The sequence below is a fragment of the Antrostomus carolinensis genome, unplaced genomic scaffold, assembly GCF_000700745.2.
Source record: "Antrostomus carolinensis isolate BGI_N321 unplaced genomic scaffold, ASM70074v2 scaffold4221, whole genome shotgun sequence".
Classification (NCBI taxonomy): domain Eukaryota; kingdom Metazoa; phylum Chordata; class Aves; order Caprimulgiformes; family Caprimulgidae; genus Antrostomus; species Antrostomus carolinensis.
The window spans coordinates 100,207-110,904 of record NW_010293342.1 but is presented as its reverse complement, the minus strand read 5'-3'; positions in this window follow the sequence as shown (position 1 = coordinate 110,904).

The window sequence follows — 10,698 nt, the reverse complement described above, 5'->3', positions numbered from 1 at the left end:
CCTGATGCCTCAGGAACTACAGGAAATTATGCTGGATGCAGTAGCTCATGGCATCTTCCTCAAAACATGAATCAGAGGGTTGGACAGACAGCACCCACTGCTCTCTGTAAGGTGGCACAGAGCAGCAGTGACTGTGTATGATCTGTCGCCATACCAGGCTCTTATTCAATCAGTCTGAAGGTGATGCTTTAAAGGACAGGAATGAGTAAGGTAGAAATTTCTTCTCAGCTTGTTTGTGGTAGTTTTGAGGATTAGTATGTCATACTCTGTAGGAACTCAATAACCTGTTACACTCTACGCTCAAACCCATGTTACATTCTTTCCTAAGCAAACAGGAAACAGTGATGTGGTGATTATTCCAAAATACTGATTTCTCACATGCACATTGTGTGTTACCGAGTGTAGAAATGTCAAAGAGACATTTTCTTTCCTCATATAGAGAATCAAATGCAGTAGAAGCAGTTTTGTTGGTTATGGTAGATGGATTAGCTCAGTGAATGGGTAGCAGTCCATTGGTTTTAGCACTGATTTTACTCATAAGCTGAAAGTTAAAGGGTATCAGGCATCTGCCTTTAGTGACCGTGCACATGATGATGGGCAGGCACTTGCTCACTGGAGAAAGGGCTTCAGCATGTGTAACATTATTTACCCTCCACGACGTTACTGCCCTTTGTTGGAAATGCAGTCCCCACTGCAGGGCCACTGGAAGGGACACATGAACGCTCGTCCGTAGTTCCAGAGCACATTCATCCTGCTGGGTTCAGGCTGCTCCAGCAAGCTCTGTAAAGGATGTCTGGGCACTGCTGGGTGCAACGCTGGGGTGGGTAACCCTGACAGCTGGTGAGCAGCCATGCCTTCCGTGGCCAGGTCACTTCTCTCCCCTCTTGTGGAAAGATTTAATGTCTGAACATTAACAGTTTATATTTTTTTTTGCTAATGCTGAAAACTCTCGTGAGAGATATGTGGCTGGATGCTTTCTGCACGCTGAAGTGCCAATGGGATTGTCCACAGGCACCAGCTGGGGCAAGTGTCTGGCTGTTTCTGATTCCTTCCTTTAAAGGCTGTTGCTGGGGCTAACAGTTCACGTGGAGGCATGCCTGTGAGCAGTGCCAATTAGGAAAGGGTATTTAACACAAAAAAAGATCTAATCAGTGCCTAATAAACAATGACATCTTGCCTTGTGTCAACAACACACTGTGCACATGGCTACAGCTTCCTCCAGCCCTGTGACCTCTATAATATATAGCTTTGTCCAACAATGTTTAAAATAGCCACCAAGATAGGCTGGTTGTCTTAAAAATGACATTGTTCTAGACTGAGATTCATCAGTGTGATGAGAGACACGGCTCATCAGTGTGATGACAGACACTGAAAAGAAAATGCAAAATAAATTCCTTATATTGCATAAACTTCAGGACTGGATTAATCAGCTTTCTATCACCAAGCTGCAGCCCTACCTTCCTTCTGCCTATCCTTTGATAAGGATATAACTACAGACAGATGTAGCAGAGGATAGCTGTCAAAAAAGCTTTCTGAAGATGGGACAAAATTTCTATTACTACTACTACTACTATTCTACTATTACTACCTTGTATTTTTGGTTTCTGATGGGAATTTTATTACCTCACTGAGGTTAGAATCTATTTGAACTTTTCATGTAACTGGGCTGAATGCTTTCAAAGGGCACATTAATCTTATCAGCAGATCAGTGGAAACTGAATCCAAATGTACAGTTTGACATTCAACTAAATTCTCTGTATGCAAGGTAAGTGTAAATATAAAGCGATTTTAACTAAGAAGCCAGAAATATTGTAAATTTTGTTCTATATATCGGGTGCTTGACACATCACATTTTGTGTTCCTGATTTCAGTGAATATCAGAGGTGTTCCTGATTTCAGTGAATATCAGAGAAAAATGACACCCCAGAAAAAAGCCCAGAGGATTATGCTATAACTGATATGTTACACAGGGGTGACAGACATGATGGAATAAAGCACATGCTTAGGGTTAACCTGTATTAGTGCTTGCATTCCAACAGGTAGGAAGTCAAAAAAGGGAGCCAGGAGACCTGCATAGTTAAACAGGGAACTGCTGTGCAAACTCAAGTGGAACAAGAGTGTCTAAAGATCATGGAAGGAGAGGCTGGTCACTTGGGAGGAATTTGACTGTTGTCAGAGGATATAGGGAGGCAACTAGGAAAGCTAAGACCTCCTTGGAATTAAACCTTGCAAGAGAGGTCAAGGATAACAAAAAGGGCTTCTTCAAATACATTGCAGACAAAGCTAACACTGGAGGCAATGTAGGCCCACAGTGGAATGGGGTGGGTGCTCTGGTGACAGAGGATACAAAGAAGGCGGAGTTACTGAATGCCCTCTTTGTCTCTGTCCACACTGCTGGAGACTGTCCTCAGGAGCCCCGGATCCCTGAGGCCCCAGAGGAAGTCAGGATGAAAGAGGAGTTTGCCTTGGTTGATAAGGACTGGGTTAGGGATCAGTTAAGAAATCTGGACATCCATAAATCCATGGGCCCTGATGGAGTGTACCCGTGGGTGCTGAGAGAGCTGGCAGAAGTCATTGCTAAGCCATTCTCCATCATCTTTGGTAAATCGTGGGGAACAGGAGAGGTGCCTGAGGACTGGAGGAAAGCAAATGTCACTCCAGTCTCAAAAAGGGCAAGAAGGAGGACCCTATAAGAGCTACCTATAAACCGCTCAGTCTCACCTCCATCCCTGGAAGGGTGTTGGAACAACTTATCCTCAGTGCAGTCTCTGAGCATATCAAGGATAAGAGGGTCATTAGGAGCACTCAACATGGTTTTACCAAGGGGAAGTAATGTTTAACCAACCTTATAGCCTTTTATGAGGACATAATCAGGTAGGTAGATGAGTGTGGATGTAGTTTAGAGCAGTGGATGTAGTTTACCTTGATTTCGGCAAGGCTTTTGATACCGTTTCCCACAGCATCCTTGCAGCTAAACTGAGGAAGTGTGATCTGGATGGTCGGGTAGTGAGGTGGATTGTGAACTGGTTGAAAGGAAGAAGTTAGAGAGTTGTGGTCAATGAGACAGAGTCTAGCTGGGGCTTGTGTCTAGTGGAGTCCCTCAGGGGTCAGGACTGGGACCAGTACTATTCAATATATTAATCAATGGCCTGGATGAGGGAACAGAGTGCACTGTCAGCAAGTTTGCTGATGATACAAAGCTGGGAGGAGTGGCTGACACACCAGAAGGCTGTGCTGCCATCCAGCGAGACCTGGACAGGCTGGAGAGTTGGGCAGGGAGAAATTTAATGAAATACAACAAGGGCAAGTGTAGAGTCTTGCATCTGGGAAGGAATGACCCCATGTACCAGGATAGGTTGGGGACAGACCTGTTGGAGAGCAGTGTAGGGGAAATGGACCTAGAGGTCCTGGTGGACAGAAGAATGACCATGAGCCAGCACTGTGCCCTCATGGTCAAGAAGGCCAATGGCATCCTGGGGTGTATTAGAGGGGGTGTGGTTAGTGGGTTGAGAGAAGTACTCCTCCCCCTCTATTCTGCCCTGGTGAGACCACATCTGGAATATTGTGTCCAGTTCTGGGCCCCTCAGTTCAAGAAGGACAGGGAACTGCTTGAGAGAGTCCAGCACAGAGTGCCAAAGATGATCAAGGGAGTGGAGAACATCTCTCTTATGAGGAAAGGCTGAGGGAGCTGGGTCTCTTTAGGTTGGAGAAGAGGGGACTGAGGACTAATGTTTATAAATATGTAAAGGGCGAACGTCAGGAGGATGGAGCCGGACTCTTCTCAGTGATGTCCAGTGGTAGGACAAGGGGAAACAGGTGCAAGCTGGAGCATAGGAGGTTCCATTTAAACACAAAGAAAAACTTTTTCACTGTGAGAGTGGCAGACCACTGGAATAAGCTTCCCAGAGAGATTGTGGAGTCTCCTTCTCTGGAGATATTCAAAACCCACCTGGACACGTTCCTGTGTGACCTACTGTAGGTGATCCTGCTCTGGCAGTGGGGTTGGAATAGATGATCTTTCGAGGTCCCTTCCAATCCCTAACATTCTGTGATTATTTTCTTCCTTTAAAAGATAAAATATGGGGATCCTCAAAACAGAAGAAGGGAGATTATATCAGGAACATGTTTAATATGTTCCTTCTTGTGATCTGGTTGCCACTTCTCTTTGGGTGTGTATGAATTTTTCTACTTGCTTTTATTGGAATAACTTCATGCCAGCCCGTACAAGACATATGGTACATCAAGTCTACATACCTCAGCAGAGGTGATCTAACTCTTCAGGGCAAGCAATTAACTCCATATTTACTGATTCCTGTGTGTTGTCATAGGAAGACTTGGATTTTTATGTATGTGTTTGTTATTTAGTTAGTTCTGGATGGTTTTAGTCAGATGCTGGATTTCTCACATTTCCCATCACTTGTTTCAGTCCAAGTGGCCAGTAATTCACACAATATATGGAATGCTGGCTGTCTCCATCTCACAGGATTGTGCCTACTCTCTCATTGGCAAGCTGAAACTTTTAACGAAGGCTCAAACGAGTCCCTTGGGCCTGGACGTTTTGTGCAAATATGTATTAGTGTGAGTGTTGCTACAGCAATGGTTGTTTGTGTATTATCCATCCATTGCATCGCTCCCCAAAAGCTGCAGCAATCATCTGGTGAATTCATTTGCACATCGGCACTCTCCAGGCTATTTTCTTGCATGAGAATTGTCATGAGTGAAGTATGTTTGTGTTCAGAAATGAGGAGAGCAGAGCACACAGGTGATATTTAAGCAGATGTTGGAGAAAAGTTAGTATTTTCCTAGTTTCCCACCTTCTACACTCCAGCTGAAAGAGAAGGATTTTCGTGTATCTCATCCAAAGTGAGGGTCAGACAGTGGAACCTGTTATTCTGTCCCTTCTGTTCATCACCTTAACAGAACTATATACCAATGTGAATGTACAGCTACATTTGTCAGAGCAAATAAAAAAGTTTTTCTTCATTGTTCCTTAAGTGGAAGGAATGTTTACAGGAGAGGTATTTTTAGCTTTTGGGAGGGGAATCTGTTCTACAGTGAGCAGTTTCTCTCCAGAGAGAGAAGGTTGTTCCTGCCAGCTGCAGCTCAGGCTGGAGCGTGTGTCATAGCTTTTTGTGACAGACAAAGTGAGCTTGGACATTCGGGGTGACCTGCTACTGGTGTCAAATGGTTTCTTGTGCAACTTGCCATTTGTTGTGTCCAACAGGGCAAAAAAGTGGCTTGCCTCACTTGTTGCTGATTAAAGAGAAAATGCTGTATCTGGCTCCATAGTGCCAGAAGGCAATGCTCGGCATAACCTGCAGGCCCTCTTCTCCTGTGTTCACATTTTATTGCTAGTACCCATACACTACTTAGTTCATATTATTCACTGGTTGTAAGGCGTAAGGTTAATAGAAAAACTGAAAGTGAACCTGAAAAAAAATCTCCTTTGGCATGGAAACAATCCAGTTGTATTGTAGGAAAGTTTCCTTACTCTAGTAGTGTGCTTCCTGGTATTTACCATGATAACAAATCAAAATATTCTATCAGGCTGTACTAAATATTGTAAAAAACTTTTTCACAGTTGTACACAGTTGTGAGGCCTTTCTCTGATTTGGCATTGAATCTGGAAGATGCTGGGTAAAAAGTTTGGCACTTTAGTTGACTCCAGTATTTTGGTAAAACTTCCCATGTACTGAATAAGCAACCTGGCCCTTGTGGTAGCTGTTGTGCTTCAATGTGGCTGTAGCACAGACCAAACCAGTATTAACTGCATTTCTGAAGTTAAGGATGTGATCCCTGTGCCACTGGTGGCACACTGTCTACTTCAGGGAAACAGTTCTGGTCCCATCCAGAGGATGCCTGTGATGTTCTCTTTTTTTTTTTAACAGAAATATTGAGCTTGTCCTTGCCTTTCTTTTGTACCTGAAGCCAGGTAAGATATTCTTATTTAACCAAAATGCCTTTTTCATGACACTGGCAGTGTGTATGAGCGTATATAAGAAAATGAGTTATCCCTGACTTACTCTATCATGAATGTTGTTAGACTGAATGCAATTTGATGTATTTCACATGGTACTATGATATATCAGGCACTGGAGACAATTTCAGAGTATCTTCCTTTCTGAGTAATCTTGTCTTTGATTTTCCAATAGCTTCTAGGAGCATAGTTGCTTTAATTGCCTACTGTTGCTTCAGCTGCATGTTGTGTGGATGTTTGCATAGCTCACTAGGGGTGAAGTTAGTAGCAGTATTCAATGTCTTGCAGACTCTTAATGAGTATCAATGTCTTGCAGACTCTTAATGAGTATCAATGTCTTGCAGACTCTTAATGAGCAATATAAGGAACTATATTGCTCAGCAGCCTAGGGTTTGATGTAAGATTTCCTGAAGAAAATGATGGGGAATATAATTTTCTACTGGGCCTCTATCTGCCCAGTTACTCACAGATGTAAAAGAAAGGATAATTCAAATGTTTGTTTTCTTTGAGGCTCGATTAAAAAAAGGTCTAAGTGTCATTTTTCAGAATGTTTATAAAATGAACTGTAGAATGCAAAAGCATTAGTAAGAGTAAGGTGCTGTATTAAGACAGTCCAGGCCCCACTGGAAGATTTATATCAGTTCATTGCAGGCTCCAGATATATGTGACATATCACTCTGTAGCTGAAGGAGGGAAACAGGTGGCTCCTAACCCCTGCAATGGGGCTTTGAGGGCATAAGTAGGGCACCTATTTCTGTCCCCTAGTGATGTATTAGGCTGAAGTGCCTCTGAATGGTAAGGAGGTGTTGTTGCAAGCCAAGGGGAGACCACCAAGTAACACGTGGAAAACAATAAATAGTGTGGGGTATGTGAAAAGGTGTCTGCCTCAGCAGCTGCTTCTTCTTGGGAAGTTCAGAAATATTCTGTGCTAAGCCCTCTATGCTTGCTCAGGATGGATCAAGTTAAAGTTGACCATTCAAAGGAGAAATGTCGATCTTAGTGTAAGCACTTGTATTAACTCATGCATGTGAAGCTGTTTGTTGGGCTAGTTTGACCATGGCAGTCTGGAAACTGGGTCAATTGCTTGAGCTGCTTGTGTAAAAGCTAAAACACAGCCATATTGCAAAGAAAGGGTGAGAAAAGTCAGATGCTCCATGGTGGAAAGGGCAGAAGTTTCACCTTGGTCAAAGAGGGAAGAGGAGGGTGATGCAGATGGCATGCAGCCACTGCTTCATGCCATCAGTGAGCTTCCCCCTGAGAGGAGGTATGGACAATCCTTTTGAGAACAAGCAGCTAGGTAATAATTTATGTGGACATAATCTGTCACTGAGGACAGGGTAACTTTCCCAAGCCTTAAGATAAATGTGCCAGGAGAGGAGCATGCAGCATGTAAAGAGGAATGAGTGCTGTGAACACTTTTCATTTGAGTGTGTAGAACTTGAAACATCCACTTCAAAGTGTCCCAGAGAGGTGTGTCCAGGTGAGCATCCTTTTATGTTTATCTTTACTTCTGCTGAGTGATAAACACCTTCTGTTTTATTGTTAGTAATAGAACAAGGTCTCCATCTCATTTTATGTAGCAAAATTAGGATAGTGTATTGATTTCCAAAGCTATTTATCATTATAAGATGCAATGGGTGTAGAACTTGGCTCACCAGGTGGGCAGGGGACTAGGCTCCACATGACATGACTCCTTCCAGTGTTACACTTTGCTGATGAAGGTGGTGGCTCTGCAGCACTGTGAATACCTCCCAGCATACCTGGATGCTGAGGTATCAGCAGTGTGCCCTATGTAGCTGGAAACAGCAGCTCTCCACAGGTTTTAGTGGTTGTGAGACCAGTTAGAACAGCAATATTTTTTTTTCCCTTGGACTATACTAAATATCTGAAATGAGCAGTTGAAACCAACATTGTTGCCTGCAAACGCTAACCTAAGACTGTTATCTAACCCGGGTGTGGAATCACTTGGGTATGGATCACTTGAGATCCATATCCATATCCAGCTTCATATCTCCCATGCTTTTTAATCTGGAGAAAAGGAGGCTGAGGTGGGTGTTGGTCTCTTCTCGGGAGCAGCAAGTGATAGGAAGAAATGACCTGAAGTTTCACCAGGGCAGGTTTAGATTGGATATTAGGAAAAATTTCTTCACTTCATTTCAAGGGTTGTCAAGTGTTGGAACAGGCTGCCCAGGGAAGTGGTGAAGTCAGTGTCCCTGGAAGTATTTAAAAGACATGTAGATGTGGTGCTTAGGGATATGGTTTAGTGGTGAACTTGTCAGTGTTAGGTTTATGTTTGGACTCAATGATCTTTAAGGTCTTTTCCAACCAAAATGATTCTATGATCCTAGGATTCTATGCTGTTATGAAGGCAGTCTTTATCACCCAGGTTCAGCACAAGCTCTTAAGTATTTGCAATAAGTGATGATTTAATTAACTAAAAACATTTGCCGGGTGTTTTTCTTTTTTTTTCTTTTTTAATTTTTTTTGTTTGTTTTTGTTTTTGTTTTTTTTTAGGGGGGGCGGGCAGGGAGAGGGTGCTACTGGACATTACAGTATACCACGGAATTATTGACAGGATTGCCACTGCAGCACTGAGGTCAAGCTCCACAGGAGGAAACTCTGCAACCCTGAGCTCACCCTAGACTCCCAGCCCAAGCACATGGGCTGGCTAGGTTGGGTGTCAGCGAGCTGGCCCTCCCAGGGGACCCAGCTGCCAGGGGAGGTGGTGGCCAGGAGCTGTAAACCCTGAGAGCCCCCAGCACCTTGCCAGGCAGGTTCATGGAAAAGCAGGCAGGTTTCCACTCTGGTCTGCCTGGGCTCTGCCAAGATTTTGTTGCAATAGCACATTTTCAGTAAAACTTCCAATGAAATTTAAAGTCAAATGAATGGAAATTGTCCACCTATAGCACCAACTAGACCTCTTAGTGAATAACTGCTGACTAGCTCTAATTACTATTATGTCAACCATTAAGAACTAGCCAAGCATTTCAGGTTTTACTGAAAATTAACAACAGAGCCAGCTGCTTTGTGACTTATCTAGGCCTGCTACCCTTCTTTCAGAGAGATGTTGTTTAACATAATCTTTGATTATTTATGGACTCAAGCGGACTTTGCTCTCTAATGAGTGTCCCTTGGTCTGCTTCTTTCCAAATGCAGAGCTGAAATATTTATTTGTTGCTTCTTTTCTATATCACTTCTGGTGTTGTTTTCATGCCCATTTGATGACATGCCTATATGACTGCTAAAATTTCCAAGATATTTTCATTGCTTTCTTTTTTATCCTTGAAGATATACCTTTTCCTTTTCTTTTAGTCCCCTCATTCACTTGCCACAGTTTTAATTGTTTAATTAAAACAACCTCCCGTCACAAGAAATTTATAGCTCAAGAACCATCAAGGCAGAACAAAGGAGAAGCTGCAGGGAATTAAGGATACCTAACCACAAGGGAAAGACAATATAGGGGGGGAGGTTCGTGTTGCAGGTGTTGAGCAAATGTCGTGGTCTGCAGTGCCTCCCTCGTTACTGGGCAGGTTGCAAATGCTGGCTGGCTGGGTCTGTGAGCATGGTTCTCACATGAGCTCATCGGCTCTGGAGTGGTGTGTAGACCAGTATATTTTGGGTTATGATTATACACCAGAGAAATATGTAACAGCAGGAAAACCCACAGCTGCAATGGTAGGAAATACTTATACAGAGCAGTACCATCTGATACACACTCCCAATAGTGACTATACTTAGCTGTTATACTGTGTATCCTGGCTAATCCCGTGCTCCAAAGAACCAGGCATTCAGTATCTCACAGATAACTCCACTTTTAACTCCAGCCATTCTCTACCCGATGATGTCTACACAGTTCTATGAATAGATGCAAAACAGGGTATGCCAAAGGGTTATTATATGAAGGGGCTGCCACCTTGGTCATCTGCAGATACACGGATACACAAATTTCTCTTTTAAAAGGGAATGTAGTTTTAGTGATGCTTGTGTTAAGGCTACCAGTTTGACTTTGATTGATTTTCAAAAAAATTCCTTCTCCTACTAGCCTAAAACAGAAGGAAAAAAGAACTACAGTCTTTGAAAAATTCATTTATTATACATTCATGAATGGTTTTGTAATAAAAATCCTCTCAAGGCCTATTGACAACGTTACAAAATGAACAAGAAACTCCAACATCCACCATTCCCAGCAGTGCTAATAAGTTACTGTGCATACTACCCTTACTCCCAGCATGCACAGCAGCTGCATATCACTGTAACCGAAGTATTTCAACTTGAAAAAATGACATTCTGCAGACTCTCTGCCTCTGTTTGGACACTGACAGTTTTGTGCCATGAAAAGGCAATGAGTTATGTCATTGTTTCATAGTTTTTCTGTTACTTTTCTTGAGGTCATCTGTATTCTAGGTTGGGCTATATTAATTCCTAAATCTCTACATGCAGCTGCAGTTGCTATATGAGCTTTTGCTCTGAAGCAAAGATGCAGTTACAGTTTGGTACTTCCATACATGTAACTCTCAGTAATGGTAACAGGAAGAGAGATGTGTTACTATTAACTCTAGTCCATGTTAAATATTTCTTCAGTAATAATGCAACATTATTTGTACTAGTCTGCTTAAAATAGAGCAAAAGGTTATCGGCACCTTTTTCTTTAAAAAATGCAAAGCCAGACAGCATTTGTGAGGAAGCATGCTCCAGTATATTAAGGATACAGTACTCAAGTG